Raw genomic sequence first — 18,911 nt, 5'->3', positions numbered from 1 at the left:
CTTTCAATGGTTCTCTGCCTATTTTAACTTGTAATAGAAATGAGTTCAATATTGATATCATTCCCTTCGGCCCATGTGACTTCAGAACTCCTATAAGGAGGGATTTTGATATCTTTAAGCTGAGCGCGGAGTTCCACCCATATAAAAGTCAGCAGCTACAAAAAGTGTATCTCATAGGTAACCTCACTGTTTGTGCCTCCAATCCTACCACTAAACCTTCTACCTGGAGTATATGAACAGGTATTTTTCCACTCCTCTTGCTCTTTCCTGTCTTATCCATGTCTGTAGTTGTTTTAACTGCTCTGCCAGGAAATATAAATATATATCTGGAAGTGCCATCACACAAATACTTATAACGGCCACAATGCACTGCACTGCCGCATAGTGCGTTGAAAGCCCTGATTGGCTGAAGCAATGAAAGCTTCGCCCAATCAGGGCACAGAGCACTGTCAGAGCCATGATTGGACACTGTCATGATGACTGTATCGAATCATAGCTCTTTGCTCTTAATCTCGTTCCACTCTATAAAAGTATTCTTTCCATAGCGGCCATTTGTAGTGTGATAGCGGTGTGGAGAGAGATAGAACAGGGCTCTGTTCAGTGCTATTAGACAGTTAGTGTGCTATAGTATGCTATTCTGATTTGATTGTCAGTGTAGAATATCAGTTTAGTGTGCATCTAGGGATAGTTCAGTGTGAGTGTAGTGTAACCATTCATCTTTATATTAGTGTGAATCTGGGGATAGTTCAGTTAGTGTGAGTGTAGTGACCGTTTAACACAGTATATTTTATTGCATTACTGCAAGTTTAATGCCATATAGTTCTGTGCGTTACTGCAAGTTTAACACTGTATACAGTAAAGCCTTGGATTGGGAAAAGAAATTCCCATACTTCTCTTTTAAACCTTGTATTCTTTGTCAAATTCCAGAACCCCAGTGAGCAGTAGAGAATTTGACATGTGGCAATTAAATGTCAAGGTTGGGGTTTAGTGAAGGAAAGAGGGCAAGGGTTGATCTCAACATGGAGAGACATTGAGGTTGTTTGAATAATCTGTGTTGAGGATCCAAGGAACCTAGTTTTTTTAAAAGGTTAATTATCTTTAGTGACTGACTAATTAGTGGATAAAGGTATTAAACCTTGTTGGAGCTATTGTAAGGTATAGTGTTCTTTTCATAATCGCTATTCATGTTGTTTGCCATCCGTTACATATAATCCCATACCTGGCTTAATTATTTTCCTGAGTGCCACTGTGCATGTCCGCACAACACTTCGTACCCTTGTTTCTCTAATTTATACCTCTAAATGGGAGCATGAGTATCAGTTTGATAGGTCAGCACCACTTTAACTGTAATACCAAGTGGCTGTGTTAATAAGGCAATTATATTACAAATATATAATTTATTGTAGATTATTACATAAGTGTGTCACATATACAGTCTGAAACTGGAGTGTCCCTTTCCAAAATGTAGTGCTGTTTGTAGCTAGGGTGTAGCACTGATATGTATTCTATGCATCACAATAAAAAAAATCTGTGCAGCAGCCCTCCTCAGCGCCCCCCTAATACATACCTGAGCCCCAGCTCTCTTCAGCAATGTTTTGAGTGCCTCAGCCAGCTAACACTCTCCCTCCTAATTGGCTGAGACACAGCAGCGGCACGATTGGCTCCCACTGCGGTCAATCAAAGTCAGTTAGCCAATCAGGAGAGAGAGAGAGGCAGGGCAAAAATGTGGCTCCGTGTCTGAATAGACACAGGGAGCTGCAGCTCGGTTCAAGCTACTACTTGTGGGTGCACTCGACAGGAGGGAAGGGCCAGGAGCCCACAGAAGAGTGACCCCAGATGAGGAGGATCCAGGCTACTCTGTGCAAAACCACTACACAGAGCAAGTAAGTATAACATGTTTGTTATTTGAAAGAAAACAAATTAGTCTTTAGTATCACTTTAACCTCCTCGCGCCCGCCCTATAGCTGAATGACGGTCGTAGAGCAGGCGCTTTCGTCCGGGAGGCTGTCCCTGGACGTCCTGTTGCTTACTTCCGCAATGTGCGCCGCCGCGGGCGCGCATCGGGGAAGTTCTGTGTTTGCCATGTCCCCCGGAGACAGGCAAACACAGATCGCTGTAAACGGCCAATCACAGCAGCCGTTTACAGCACGATCGGTGTGTCCAATGTGAGATGATCTCATATGTAAACATATGAGATCATCTCTCAGCGCCGCTCTCCCTCCTCCCACAGACAGCGTGTGAGAGGGGAGAGATGAATGGCTGCAGCGGCCGTAAGTGTAAAAAAAAAAAAAAAAAAAGTAAAAAAAAGTGCCATCCTCCCCCAGTGCCATCCTCCCCCAGTGCCATCCTCCCCCAGTGCCATCCTGCCCCAGTGCCATCCTGCCCCAGTGCTATCCTGCCCCAGTGCCATCCTGCCCCAGTGCCATCCGCCCCAGTGCCATCCACCCCAGTGCCATCCTGCCCCAGTGCCATCCACCCCAGTGCCATCCGCCCCAGTGCCATCCACCCCAGTGCTACCTGCCCTCAGTGCCACCTGTTAGTGCTATCTGTCCCCAGTGCCACCTGTTGTCAGTGCCATTTGTCCCCAGTGCCATCTGTCATCAGTGCCACGTATAAGTGCCATCTGTCATCAGTACCATGTGTCATCAGTGCCACATAGTGCCATCTGTCATCATAGTTACATAGTTACATAGTTAGTAAGGTTGAATAAAGACACTAGTCCATCCAGTTCAACCTGAGCGAGTGTCTACAATTGTCCCTATCCCTGTATATTGCACACTCACATCGGTCCCTACCCTCAAGGAGCCCACAATCCAAGGTCCCCATTTTATATACTAGGGCCAATTTGTTTTTGACAGAAGCCAATTAACCTACCTGCATGTCATATTAGTGCCATCTGTCATCAGTGCCACGTATCAGTGCCATTTGTCATCAGTGCCACCTGTCAGTGTCATCAGTGTCACGTGTCATTGTCCTGGTGCTCCAGGGCCTTCAAAAGTGTAATAAGTAGTCAACAAGTTAGATGTGTAATTTATGCTCCTAGAACACGTGATGGCGCCCCCTGCATGTTGGGCCTCTCTATGTGGCCAGGCTGTGAAAAAGTCCCACACATGTGGTATTGTAATACTCAGGAGGAGTAGCAGAATTTTTTTGGGGGTGTCATTTGTGGTATACACGTGTCATGTGAGAGAAATTACCTATTACAATGACAATTTTGTGGAAAACAATTAAAAAAATTAAAAATCTTAATTTTGCAAAGAATTGTGGGAAAAAAATGACATCATCAAAAAGCCCACCATGCCTCTTACTAAATACCTTGGAATGTCTACTTTCCAAAAAGGGGTCATTTGGGGGGTATTTGTACTTTCCTGACTTGTTCGGGTCACAAGAAATGAGATCGGCCACCAGTACATCAGATGTGAATTTTGTGCAATTCGCACCACAGCTTGTAGACTCTCTAACTTTCACAAAGACCAAATAATATCCACTAATTTGGGTTATTTTTACCAAAGATATGTAGCAGTATAAATTGTGGCCAAAATTTATGAAGAAAAATAATAATTTGCATAATTCTGTCACAGAAACAAAGAAATATGCGTTTTTTTTCAAAATTTTCGGTCTTTTTTTATTTATAGCGCAAAAAATAAAAACCCCAGAGGTGATCAAATACCACCAAAAGAAAGCTCTATTTGTGGGAAAAAAAGGACAAAAAATTAATTTGGGTACAGTGTTGAATGACTGAGTAATTGTCATTCAAAGTGTGAGAGCACCGAAAGCTGAAAATTGGTCTGGGCAGGAAGGGTGTTTAAGTGCCCAGTAAGCAAGTGGTTAATAGAGACCAAAAGATGTGAAAAAAAAAGGTTTTCTTAATTTCTGTTATATAGTTTTGCAAATAAGTAAATTTTTTTCCTTCACTGATGGGCGCTGATGAGGCTGCACTGATAGGCACTGATGCAACAGCACTGGTGGGCATTGATGAGACGGCACTGATGGCCACTTGTGAGGAGGCACTGATGAGGCTGGACTAATAGATGGCACTGATAGGTGGCAATGACGAGGAACTGATAGGTGACACTGACAGGCATTGAGAGGTTGCACTGATGGGCTCTAATTGGCACTGATGGGGCTGCACTGATGGTCAGTGCCCTGATTATAAGTGTAAACCATGTGCTGATTGCCGGTTAAAAGCAATCCTTTCCTCACACAGACACAGCCTGTGAGGATAGGACTGCCAATAACCGGAAAGTCTGTTTATATGTGATCAGCAGTGGCGGCCCGCCCATAGGGGGCACCTGGGCACCGCCCCCCCTCCACGCAGTCACAAAAAAAAAGAAAGAAAAAGGTCCTTAAGTGAGACGTACACTTATGGGCACCTATGGGAAGCGCCACGTCTACTGCAGATGTGGCGCTTCATTTGCGGGTGTTTAGCCCGCCTTGTGTCACTTTCTGAAGCGCCGAGTAGCTTCCGCCCATTCGTAATATATATTACTACAGATAGGCGGTTTGATTGACATCTGAGTTTGCTGTCACTTCCTGTTTTCTCTCTCCAATTGCGCCCAGGAGAGAGGAAACAGGAAGTATGAGAGGACGGACTTCTCCACAGGAGGCACTGCTGGAGAGGACAACACACTGCAAGGTAAGTAAGGGGGAGTGGGTTTGATGTGAGGTTGCTGCAATTTGGTGGGAGACATGCTGCTGCAATTGATTGTGACACATGCTGCTGCAAATGATGGTGACACATGATGCTGCAAATTGATGGTGACACATGCTGCTACAATTGATGGTGACACATGCTGCTGCAATTAGATGGTGACACATGCTGCTGCAATTGATGGGACACATGCTGCTGCAATTTAGTGGGACGCATGCTGCTTCAATTTGGTGGTGACACATGCTGCTGCAATTTAGTGGGACGCATGCTGCTTCAATTTGGTGGTGACACATGCTGCTGCAATTTGGTGGTGACACATGCTGCTACAATTTGGTGGGACACATGCTGCTGCAATTTGGTGGGACACATGCTGCTGCAATTGATGGTGACACATGCTGCTGCAATTTGGTGGGACACATGCTGCTGCAATTTGGTGGGACACATGCTGCTGCAATTGATGGTGACACATGCTGCTGTAATTTGGTGGCGACACATGCTGCTGCAATTTGGTGGTGACACATGCTGCTGCAATTTGGTGGTGAAAAATGCTGCTGCAATTTGGTGGGACACATGCTGCTGCAATTTGGTGGGACACATGCTGCTGCAATTGATTGTGACACATGCTGCTGCAATTGATGGTGACACATGCTGCTGCAATTGGTGGTGACACATGCTTCTGCAATTTGATGGGACACATGCTGCTGCAATTGATTGTGACACATGCTGCTGCAATTGATTGTGACACGTGCTGCTGCAATTTGGTGGGACACATGCTGCTGCAATTTGGTGGTGACACATGCTGCTGCAATTTGGTGGTGACACATGCTGCTGCAATTGATGGTGACACATGCTGCTGCAATTTTGTAGTGACACATGCTACTGCAATTTGGTGGTGACACATGCTGCTGCAGTTGATGTTGACACATGCGGCTCAATTGATGGTGACACAGGCTGCTGCATTTGGTGGGACACAGGCTGCGTGTAAGGAGGGACTCTGTTGGGGGCACCTAATGTAAGGATGGACTCCACTGGGGATACCTCGTGGCAGGAGATGTGGCTAGTGACACACTCAGGGCAGCTACTGATTCTGCATTATGGTAAGTTGAATGATTTCATTTTATATTACAATGTTATAATAGAAATAATGCGCTTCAATCATCCTGACACCATAACAACCATGGTGCCGGGATGATTGAAGTGCTAACACCAGGATATCTTTATCTGCTGATTGTTAAACTTTCTAGAATACACATATATCTATTGTTGTGTAGGATCTGGGCCTGCTGTCCCTTACATCCCTCTCCATCCGTCCCTCATTCCTCTCAGACACTAACCACACCACCTTAGAGCCACGCCCACTATTTCGCCTAAATCATGCCCATTTTCACCAAGTGGGAGGGGTCAAAAAGGAAGGGTGGGATCTGGCGCCCCCATCCTAAAACTTCACCAGCCGCCACTGGTGATCAGCAGTGATTGGACACAGCTGATCACATGGTAAAGGGCCGCTGTGATTGGCCCTTTATCGCCATCTGTGATCAATCACAAAACACGCCAAATGATCACTGCAGAGGGTGTGTGGTTCTGGGAAGATGTCCATGAACACCCTCCCAGAACTGGACAACCATGCTGTAGCCATCTTTTGGCTGTAGCATGGTAAGGAAAGTGTTAAGTCACTTGTGACTTCTTGCATGGAGTCAAAGGATTCATCTTTATTGGTAGGATGCTACTAAAATATTTGGGTAACCAATATTTGCTCCTAAGGGACCTATTGTAACTTGGTAGGAGGGGGGAGAAACTCCTCAAAAATTACAGCCACCATCCACTTGCTGATACCTGCTGCGCGATATCACATACAGGTATCGGTGAAAAAAAATTCACCTATCTCATGCTGACAGCCGTGATCGCGGCTTTGTTGACATCCAGGATCCCGAGCATGACGTCGCGCCCGAGCCCCCAACGGTCATAGAGACGACTGGAGACCATCTTGTCACTGGAAATCTCGATTGTAGTCATCCGGCGGCGGGCGATTCTTTCTCCGGGCCCCCGATGGCACAGGAGAGCCCGGAGAAGCATTGGATGGCGGTGGGAGGGGGGATGTCCCCTCCCATCGCCTATAAGAATGATCAAGCGGAGGAACTGCCACTATGATCATTCTTATGGTGCACAGAAACGTCGGCTTGAAATAATGATATCTGAATGATGCCTCTAGCTGCAGGCGTCATTCAGATATCCCCGCACAAAGTCAAGGATGTCATTTGATTATGTGCAGTAGGGAAGTGGTTACCTCCCAAAGCCTGACTGGAATTTTATCAGGACGTTGTTAAGTGAGGCCTAGTCATTACTGCTCACCTCCACCATCACAGATCTGAGCTTTTTCTCTAATTCAAAAACCCCCTCACATGCTCTTTCTCTCCCCTGATGCAGTAGCTCTGAGCTCAGCGTTTAAGAGCTCACTCCTGTGATGGTGGAGGTGAGCAGTAATGACTAGGCCTCAGTTAACAATGTCCAGTCAGGCTTTGGTAGGTATTTAAATAGCCTTCACCAAAAGCAAAGGCTTTATTCAACTTTAGTCAGAGCTTCACAGTTTGTTTTTTATCTTCAAACAACCCCTACCTGCATAGGAAGTTTTTTTTTTTGTAAACATGAACTAACTCTTTAAGTGGCTGGGTTTGGATTGTTTTATGACAGGTTAAGGGTTTCCATATGTTAAAGTCAAGGTGCATCATCTTACCATATGGAGGGGTGTCAACTAAGTGGGATTTTCAAGTCAATTACAAATATTTCTCGTGATGTATTTCAGCGTGGATAATAATTCAACTTAAAGTAGTTGTAAACCCACATGAAAAAAAAAAAAATACAAAGACAAAGGCATAATGAGCTAGTATGCATAGCATACTAGCTCATTATTTAATACTCACCTGAGATCTAAGCCCCAGCTGCATACACAGCACCGGCCGGGGCGACATTTCTCCCAGAAGTTACTTCTGGGTGTCGTGGTGGTCTCCGGTGCTGGGATGATGGCACACTCACTGAAGCAAACAGCAGGTATGTGTCATTGCTTCAGTGCGCATGTGCCGATGATGTCGGTGTAACGACACATTCGACGACCCATCGCAGTTTTCTACAGAAGTAACGTTCCTTAGCCGCCATCTTGCTACACCCCACACTCGTCCACAGTAAGGGTACACTAAGAAGGGGGAAAGCAGACATGTTGTTACACCCACCAGAGTTTTGCATTTTACACGTATTTATAACAGTAAAGTTAGTTTATATAGTGAAATACAGGACTTACAACTTCGTCTGACTAACCCTGCTCATCTCACATGTTTGCTAATCTGACAGAAGTTCGCTGCTTTTAAAATTCAACATCTAACCAGCCAGACGGAGTTGTAAGTCCTGTATTTCACTATAGAAACTCACTTTACTGTCATAAATACATCTAAAATGCAAAACTCTGGTGGGTGTAACAACATGTCCACTTTCCCCCTTCTTAGCATATCCTTACTGTGGACAAGTGTGGAGTGTAGCAAGATGGCAGCGATGGAACCTCACTTCCGTAGCAAACTACGATGGGTCGCTGAATATGTCGTTACATCTGCACATGTAGATACAGGGGATATCTCCTAAACCATGCAGGTGTAGGAGATATCCGGGGTAGCTACAGGTAAGCCTTATTATAAGCTTACCTGTAGAAAAAAGTGGATTGTAAGGGTTTACAACCACTTTAATAAAACCAACTATCTATCTAATGATTGTTGCCATGCACCCTTTCTCTTTGCGTTGTGCATGAAAAAAAGAAGAAACAATGTTAGCAAAGATAATGTAAAAAGAACACAATGGGACTAATTGGAACTAATTTATGAAAAGTGAAAAGATGAAGATCTTACCAATTAGGCTTCATTGTTCAACACGGAATCTGAAAGGCTGCTTTGGTTATTAGCTTCCTTTTTACCTCAGGTTTCATAAATCTTTCCCTGTGTATAAAATAGAAGGGATAAAATCTTACCCCGGCTATTCCAAGGTTCAATGCTTCATGCTATCACCATAAATTAACTGATTTACAACTTCACCAAATCTGATCATTCCATGGCTTCGTCACTGCTGTATTGTCTGTCCTCAGTGGTGAAGCTACCTCAAACAGGGTTGTGAAAATACCATTTACTAGCTACTAGACATGTGCAGACTGAAACATTTTGTTTCGGAATTTCGTTTTCTTCCGAAAAATATATTTATTTAGTTACTCCCGAAATTCGTTTTTATTTATTTCGTTTTTCGTTAAAAAATTGCATTAGTCTGAAAATCCAAATGAATTACAGTTGAATCTGTCATTGAAGGCTAATGGTGTCTGTCGGAATATTTAAAGAAGATGCGACGGAGCAGCAAAACTCACTTATGATGCTGCAATCATACATTCCCGGTCGAATATTTCGACTACAAGCTATAGTAGGTTTCCAATGTTGTACGTCTTCTATGGGTTTTTTAAAGGCTATTTGCATTGCACACAGGTCATGTTAGCATTACCATTAAGAAAAAAAAAATTAAGAAAAAAAAAAAAGCGTGGGGGTCCCCTGAAATTCCATACCAGGCCCGAAGGGCCTGGTATGGATATTAAGGGGAACCCCGTGCCAAAAATAAAAATGGCGTTGGGGGTTCCCCCTCAAAATCCATACGGAGCTGTGACGGATCCAATCCCACACTCCGATTGAGTGCTTCCATCAGTATACCGCTTCCTAAAGCCGCGTACACACGGGCGGACTGTCTGGCCAACTAAGTCCGTCAGACAATCCGACGGACAGTCTGTGCTACTTTCGAATGAACGGACTTGACCACACACGGATGCAAAACAGTCCGCCGAAAGTTTGCGCGATGACGTGTACAGCACGTACGACGGGACTAGAAATAGGAAGTCCAATACACAGCAATGCTACCTTTCGCCGTGTAAATCCTTTCTGAGCATGCGCCATACTTAGTCCGTCCAACTAGCCTACTCACGAGCGGACTGTCCGCTGAAACCAAAGTCTGACGGACAATATTACGGAAATTCCGAAATACTTAGTCCGCCAGACTGCACGCTGAAAAAGTCAGCTGAAGCCCACACACGAGCGGACTGTCCGCTGAAATGTGTTTCGGCGGACTAAGTTGGCCAGACAGTCCGCCCGTATGTACGCGGCTTAAGTCTGAATATAGATATCAGATATTCCAACCGCTCACAAGCACAAAACAAGACGACACTTGCTTAGCTGCTCAACATGGACTCCTTTATTAGAACCAAAATTACAAGTATTTATAATACAATAGAAGGGGAGATCCCCCCTCCTGATCATTTATTCTAACAATACAACTGTAGCCAGAAATAGAATTAACCTGAGCTAATTATCTAAATCAACACTCAGACTAGTTGACTGAGGGATAAGACTTTTCGGCTCCTAGCTCACTAACAATTCAATAAACATTACCATAAACATCGACACAGGGTTAATTAGCCCAAACAACAATGTGTGGAATACTATTACAAGCCAAACTAGACTCATTTACATTATACAAGATAACACACAGGTGGCTGGAGTTCATGACATTAGCATCTGACAGTGTGTGTCCCAACAGCATGTGACAACACACATTGAATATACATATATACAGCATTGAATCTGACTAGCACAGATTATAGTGGGGTTCTCATTCACCCTGTGCCCCTTAATATCCAGGGCCCATAATCAGTCGACAAGAGGCTCGCATTCAGTCCTCTCAAAAAGCCTGTGTCCCGGCTAGGTTTGTCACACATCTCCCCTTTCGGCAGGAGACTAACACAGGAGGAGACCCCAGATGGGTTGACTCCGAAGTTAGTCAGGGTTCCAGTCCTCTAATGCTGGTATCCACACAGTACCCCAAACAAATTGTCCCAAACAGAGTATTCCTCACCCAGCCAGCCTCTGCCTCTCAGAGAACATGCCTGATGCTGGGGAGAGGTGTGGAGCGCCCCTTCTCCCTGGAGTCCTTTCAGCCACTGGAGAGAAGACAGGGTGGTTGGGCTCAGCCCGCCATGCTGTTGGGCATCTGGGCCAACTGCCGAGAATCCCTGGGGTATACAGGTGGAGACTGAAGTCCCATCCACCTTTACAGGAAATCTGTCCTCTCTTTGTTGTGGGCAGAGGCCAGCAGCGCTCTGTTCCGTTGCCAGCAGTTCAGTGGGGTGTAGGAGCTTCTCTACATCATCTGCTCCAGCTAACTTTTGGGGAGAGAGGCTGACTGCCCCAGCTCCCTGGAACTCCGCAGTTGTTGCCGGTGCTGGGCAGAGGTTGGTAGCACTCTGCCCGGTTGCTAGCACTTCTGCTGGTGTTCTGTTAGTGGAGAACACAGGCCCATCCACTGACACCAGATCAAGCTGCAGTTGTGAGGTGACGACTGCATTCTCTCCTTGAATCCTGATCTTCAGCTCGTGATAGACTGCCACCTCCTCACCCTCGGCCTCCAGAATTGCTGCAGGTGTGTGGCAGAGGTCTTGGACCTTCTGTCCGGTTGCCAGCACTTCTCCTGGGGGTTTGCTAGGTGGTTCCTCCTCTACAGAAACGTCCAATTAAATCCCCAGTCTCTGGAATTGCTAAAAGTGTGGGACAGAGGTCTTGGACCCTCTGTTCAGTTACCAGATCTTCAGCTGGAGAAGTTTGTTGCAACTCCATAGGTGCTGCTGGCAGAAAATCACATGTCCCTGTCAGTGTTGTGGGAGAAAGGCTGACTATCTCTTCTCTCAAGAAGGCAAAAGCCACTGTGGTTGCTGGGCAGAAGTTAGCAGAACTCTGCCCTGTTGTAAGACCTTCAGGTTTGGGGATGACAATCTCCGGAGTTTCCACTGCCGATTCTCTGGCATGCTGCTGAACGTGTTCTAGAAGTTTCCTGTATGCCCTTTCCAGATGCTGTTCCTTCCTTAACAAATGGTCCAGATCAGGTTTAAGCTCTCAGACCCCTGCAAGACTGAGCATAGCCTCTCTATATTCTCGCAGGTCCTCAAGGGTAGGTTCCCCTTCATTGCCAAACACAAAACGATCTGTAAGGCTTTCCCACAGCATTCCAGGGCCTCTGAAGTCATATCCCTCCGGAGAGCATTCTGTTGTCTCCCCTAAATATCCCTACTCTGCATGCCATTGCAGAGCTCGATAATGATTGTCCAGCTTTATCTCCTGCTGGACCAGCCTGTCCAAATCAGTCACCCATTGCTCCTGGGGCCGCTCTCCCAAGAATGCCATCCGCAATGCCCGTTGGTCACTGGCCCGTTGCTCTTAAGTTGCCCTGTTTTATACCAGCGAGCTGGGGGGCTGCAATCCAGAGCTCCACCCAAATCTGCTGCCTGACCTCCAGGTATTCATCCTCAGACACAGTCCTGGTGTATGCTGAAATGATGATCCGCAGCAGCCCCGGGAACTCTGATGCCAGGTCCATATTTCCGCTGGGGTGATCTAAGTCTGCTATCCTGATCTTGGATCCCAGTGGAGGTTTGGATGTCCCAGACTGCAGGAAGTATCCCACCGCTGTCACCAATGTGACGGATCCAATCCCACACTCCGATTGAGTGCTTCCGTCAGTATACCGCTTCCTAAGTCTGAATATAGATAGATATTCCAACTGCTCACAAGCACAAAACAAGACGACACTTGCTTAGCTGCTAAACATGGACTCCTTTATTAGAACCAAAATGACAAGTATTTGTAATACAGTAGAAGGGGAGGTCCCCCCTCCTGATCATTTATTCTAACAATACAACCTAACAATACAACTGTAGCCAGAAACAGAATTAACCTGAGCTAATTATCTAAATCAACACTCAGACTAGTTGACTGAGGGATAAGACTTTTTGGCTCCTAGCTCATTAACAATTAAATAAACATTACCATAAACATCAACACAGGGTTAATTAGCCCAAACAACAATGTATGGAATACTATTACAAGCCAGACTAGAGTCATTTACATTATACAAGCCAACAGACAGGTGGCTGAAGTTCATGACATTAGCATCTGACAGTGTGTGTCCCAACAGCATGAGACAACACACATTATATATACATATATACAGCATTGAATCTGACTAGCACAGATTATAGTGGGGTTCTCATTCACCCTGTGCCCCTTAAAATCCAGGGCCCATAATCAGTCAGCAAGAGGCTCGCATTCAGTCCTCTCAAAAAGCCTGTGTCTCAGCTAGGTCTGTCACACAGGCCTTTCAGGTTTGGCATGGATTTTAAGGGGAACACCGTGGCAAAAAAAATATGGCGGGGGTCCCCCTCAAAATCCATACCAGGCCCTTCAGGTCTGGCATGAATTTTAAGGGGAACCCCGCGCCAAAAAAAATGACGTGGGGGCCCCCCTCAAAATCCATACCAGACCCTTATCTGAGCACGCAACCTGGCAGGCCGCAGGAAAAGAGGGGGGACGAGAGAGCGCCCCCCCTCCTGAACCGTACCAGGCCACATGCCCTCAACATTGGGAGGGTGCTTTGAGTTGGCCCCTCAAAGCACCTTGTCCCAATGTTGATGAGGACAAGGGCCTCATCACCACAACCCTGGCCGGTGGTTGTGGGGGTCTGCGGGCGGGGGGCTTATTGGAATCTGGAAGCCCCCTTTAACAAGGGGACCCCCAGATCCCCGCCTCCCCCCCTGTGAAATGGTAAGGGGGCACAAAAGTACCCCTACCATTTCACCAAAGAAGTGACAAAGTGTTAAAAATGACAGGAGACCGTCTTTGACAATTCCTTTATTAAAGTCTTCTTTCATCTTCTTTCTTCTGGTCTTCTTCCTTCTTTTTTTCTTCATCCTTTGGTTTCTTCCTCCATCTTCTTCTTCCTCTGATCCTCTTCTTCCTCTGAACCGCTTCTTCTTGGTCCGGTGTTCTCATCCGGTATCTTCCTCCACGGCGTCTCTTCTTGGTTCACGGGCCGCTCCGTGCAATGGGAGGCTCCCGCTGTGTGACGCTTCTCATCTTCTGACAGTTCTTTTATAACGGAGGCCAGGACCACCTGGTGACTCCGCCCCCTCTGACGCATGAGTCACCGGGTGGCACCGCCCTCCATTATAAAAGAACCTGAAGGGCCCGGTATTCTCTTGAAGGGGAACCTATGCCGTTTTTTTTTTTAACATTAAAGTTGTGTTATAAGTCGCGCTGTGATTCACACTCAAGTCGTGTCCAAGTTGCCTCCAGAAGTCGTGCTGGAAGTCGTGTTGCCTCTTTGTGAATGAATGGACTGTTATGATACAAGTTCAATAAACACAGATTGTTATTGTCAGAGTCACGTCGAATCTCCTATCTGTATCGAACTGTGTCAAAACGAAAACAAAAATAAAGCATTTATTTATGTCGGATCTTTCATTTTTCGGACTCTGTGCTTTCGTTATCGTTTGTCAAAACGATAACGGAAATACCTGAAATTCGGACGAAAATGCATTCGGACAAAAACGAATGCACATGTTAACTAGCTACTATACTAGTAGTGAACAATTACTACACAAAGAGAAAGGGAGGCTGACATGGGCTACTACTGGAAGTCAAATTGAATCTGACAACTACACTTTGGTTAGGGCAAGGAAACATAGCAAATCATTGTCACTACGGAGCTCAGAAAGTGGTAATCAGCCATTTTATTTAAAGCTGAATTCTAGGTAGATATTTAAAAAAAAAACTAAATGATTGCAGCCATGTATTTATTTTAATGAAGAAAAAATAAACTCAATGGCGCAAAATAGAGTGATAAACTACCAAGAGGATATACACTATATTGCCAAAAGTATTGGGACACCTGCCTTTAAACATACATGAACTTGGCATACCAACCTTAGTCTGTAGTGTTCAATATTGAGTTGGCCCTCCCGTTGCAGCTATAACAGCTTCAACTCTTCTGTGAAGGCTGTCCACAAGATTTAGGAGCGTGTCTATGGGAATGTTTGACTATTCTTCCAGAAGCGCATTTGATGAGAAGGCCTGGCTCGCATTCTCTGCTTTAATTCATCACAAAGGTGTTCTTTCAGGTTGAGGTGCAGGCCAGTCAAGTTCCCCCCAACCTAAACTCACTCATCCATGTCTTTATGGACCTTGCTTTGTGCACTGGTCCAAATCATTTGGTGGAGGAGGGATTATGGTGTGGGGTTGTTTTTCAGGGGTTGGGCTTGGACCCTTAGTTCACAGTGAAGGGAACACTTAAGGCGTCAGCATACCTAGACATTTTGGACAATTTCATGCTCCCAACTTTGTGGGAACAGTTTGGGGATGGCCCCTTCCTGTTCCAACATGACTGTACACCAGCGCACAAAGCAAGGTCCATAAAGACATGGATGAATGAGTTTGGGGTAGAGGAACTTGACTGGCCTGCACAGAATCCTGTCCTCAACCTGATAGAACACTTTTGTTTTGAATTAGACTGCGAGCCACGCCATCTCATCCACATCAGTCCCTGACCTCACAAATATGCTTCTGGTCAAACATTCCCATAGACACACTCGTAAACCTTGTAGACATCCTTCCCAGAAGAGTTGAAGCTGTTATAGCTGCAAAGGGTGGGCCAACTCTACATTGAACCCAACGGACTAAGACACCATTAAAGTTCATGTGTGTGTCCCAATACTTTTGGTAATATAGTGTAAGTCTAGTTGGAAAGAAGACCACTTGCAGGATGGTTGCTGCTCTTCCAGCAGAGTATTGGATGGTCTTGCATTACTACAGTGAACAAGAAAACAAAAGACGCCACCATTTAAGTGTAGGAGATTATTAAAAGCATTTGAAAAATGAAATCATTAAAATACACTCACAAGAGTAGTAGAAAGACAGGCTCATCATTATTCATAAGTGACTGGCAGTGGTAGATGGAGAGCGGCCGAGAGAGTTTCGATCTGCCAGCATCTCAGCCGATCTCCATCTTGCCCTGCCTGTTACTTATGAATGCTGATTAGCATGTCTTTCTACTACACTTGTGAGTGTATTCTAACCATTTTTTTAAATGCTTTTTTTTAAAATTGAAACACCTAGATCAGTGATGGCGAACCTTGGCACCCCAGATGTTTCCCATGATGCTCATGCACTCTGCAGTGTAGATGAACATTATGGGAAATGTAGTTCCAAAACATCTGGGGTGCCAAGGTTCGCCATCACTGACCTAGATGGTGATGCCTGCTGTTTTCTTGTTTAATGTATTTATTTTATAAAATCATTAACTTAATTTTGAATGCAAATTGTATAAATATGTAAATGTAACTAGATTTTTAAAGTGTATTTCCACTTTTCTAGACAAATTGAGATAACACCTACCTTATGTTTGTTACATGTTCCCATTCTGACAGCACACCTTAAAGAGGAAGTAAACTCTCCCACTCTGATGCTTCTTTTCATTTAGTCCATTATAATAAGTAATTATCAAACTATAGCCACTGTAATCCAGCCCAAATCGCATATTACTTACTGTTTAAAGAAACTTTAAAATACTTGTTTCCAGGGGTTAGGCAGTGCCATCTTAAGTATTGTTTTCTGAGTCCACAGTGGAGTGTATTTCCGCCCTTACATTGAGCACTTCCTGTACTGTTAACCAAGCCTCCTTCTCAATCCAATGTTTCTATGGCAACCCTGCTTCCCTGTTCATAGCTGACTTGTTTTATTTCCTAGTATTTACTTGTGCTGATTATCTAGTGTTTGCCTGTGTGAGTCTTATCAGCTTCAGCTGAAGTCTTGCTTTACACTGCATGTGATGTCACATGGTGTGTAGGAGGAAGCTCTGAATGATTCTGCAGCCTCCTGGGAGTTCAGTGTTGTGTGCCATAGGAAGTCCTGATAACAGATAGATAAAAACATAGAGAGTGTGCCGTAAATCAGGGGAGATATGGGCAAAAAGGATTATAACAATACTAAGCAAGTAAGGAGATATCTACAAGCAGTGTTCATTAGGGTTTTTTTTTTTATGCTGATTTACATGGGACAAAGTTGTGGGGGAGGGTTTACAACCACTTTAAAAATATATTATACAATTGCAGCTTACCTTTTTCAAGATGCTCTATTCTATATCCTCCAGCAAGGAAAAATACTACATACCTCTCTTTGTTTATGAGGGGGCTGGGCAGCTGTGTTTTTGCTGTAGTTAACCCTGTCTGTACTGTGCAGGCAGGTTTTCATGATCAAATATAACTAGATTAGAACATTGTCTGTGCTAACATATAGTTAAAGGTGTAGATGATGGGCTTCTTGTATTATATGTTGGTGAGGACAGACTTGGGACAGGCTTAAGTCTCGTATACATGATGATAATATCGGATGAATGATCGTCTTTTTTTTTTTGCATGCTAGTCTCATATCAAAAACCAATAGGTTACTAACATTACGAAAATTCTTGCACAACAGAATACAACTTTGGAAGTGATGTAATGTGTTGTATTATATTGTAATGTATTCTTTTGTTTCTGAGCATGCGTGGTCTTGGTCTTCCGATTTTTTTTTCAGACAAATACTGCACTGATTAATCTAAAATTGCTTGTTCTGTTATTGCATGAGAAAAAAAATTCTGTTTGTTCCTTTGGATTATTTTGCATGAACATTCGTGTTTGGCTCTCAAAAGCTTTGTACTAACGATCAGATTCATTTCCGATCACTTCAAAAACTGTATTTTTCATCTGGTTTTCTCATTGTGTGTAGTAGGCATTACTCTAACATTGTTCAAAAAAATGTGTAGTGAGCCATATAACCTCCTCCTGAGATGCATCCAAAAGGTAAGAAATAATAAACATGTGTGAATAGGAACAAATAATGGGGCTGATTTACAAACGGTTTGCGACATGAGTTGCGGTGCACGCCGATACACAACGGACGTTTTCGTATTTACAAAACATTTGCGCCTGTAACACAGCGCAATTCCCCATTTACTATTATATTCTCGGTGCAAGGGAGGCGGCGATCTGTGCGCCACTATAGACATGGAGCACGGCATCTTCAACTCAGAATTTAAAGAAGCTGGCCAATATTATGGGGGTGATGTGAGGAAGTATAGTTATAACTGTCCAAGTAACAAATATGCCCAAAATAGAATGAGAAAGTAACTTTCTCTGAACAAATCTGCTGCGCCTGCAAATACACTTAGAACTGAGCGAGGTCAATTTATGCACTGTGCAAGTGGCATTTGCCCACCTTCAAATGCTTTGGTTCACAGCGCCGGCAAAATCTTAGTAAATGTCAAGCAACGTTAATGCATTTGCAGAAGTTGAACGGGCACACCTCTCAACTTGACTTTTTTTTTTCTACGCTGGCTCACTTTTATGTTTTGTTTTTTTAAGGCTATTTGCACACAAGTCATGTTAGCATTAAGAAAAAAAAAATGCTTGTGGGTCCCCCGAAATTCCATTCTGACACTTATATAACGGAACTGTGCATCAGAGGGGGGCGGGGTCACCGGGCGGCCCCGCATTCCGTTATATAAGAAGTGTCAGAAGAAGAGAAGCGTCACACAGCGGGAGCCTCCCGAGAATGAAGCGGGGAAGAAGACACAGGGGAGGAAGATGCCGGACGAGAACACCGGAGCAAGAAGCAGAGGATCGGAAGAAGAAGCAGAGGAAGAAGAAGATGGAGGAAGAAACCGAAGGATGAAGGAAAGAAGGAAAAAGACCCGAAGAAGATGGAAAGAAGAAGACTTTATTAAATGAATTTGCAAAATCTGGCTCTTGTCATTTTTTATATTTTTGACACTTTTTTGTGAAATGGTAGGGGTACTTTTGTACCCCCTTTCCATTTCACACTGAGGAGCGGGATCTGGGGTCCCCTTGTTAAAGGGGGCTTCCAGATTCCGATAAGCCCCCCACCCGCAGACCCCCACAACCACCGGGCAAGGGTTGTGGGGATGAGGACATTCTCCCCATCAACATGAGGGACAAGGAGCTTTGGGGGGCTATCCCCAAAGCACCCTCCCAATGTTGAGGGCATGTGGGCTGGGACGGTTCAGGGGGTGCTCTCTCATCCCCCCTCTTTTCCTGCAGACTGCCAGGTTGCGTGCTCGGATAAGGGTCTGGTATGGATTTTGACGGGGACCCCCACGCCGTTTTTTTTTTTTGGCACAGGGTTCCCCTTAATATCCATACCAGACCTGAAGGGCCTGGTATGCTCTTGGAGGGGAACCCATGCCGGTTTTTTATTTAGAATTAAAGTCGCCTGGCCTGGGGGCAACTTAGTCGTGTTGTAAGTCGCCCCAAGTCATGTTGAAGTCGTGCTGTGATTCATACTCAAGTCGTGTCCAAGTTGCCTCCCAGAGT

This window comes from Lithobates pipiens, unplaced genomic scaffold (assembly GCF_037356315.1).
Source record: "Lithobates pipiens isolate NorthernLeopardFrog02 unplaced genomic scaffold, aLitPip1_a1.2 Scaffold_28, whole genome shotgun sequence".
Classification (NCBI taxonomy): Eukaryota; Metazoa; Chordata; class Amphibia; order Anura; family Ranidae; genus Lithobates; species Lithobates pipiens.
Note: the sequence above shows the minus strand (reverse complement) of the source record.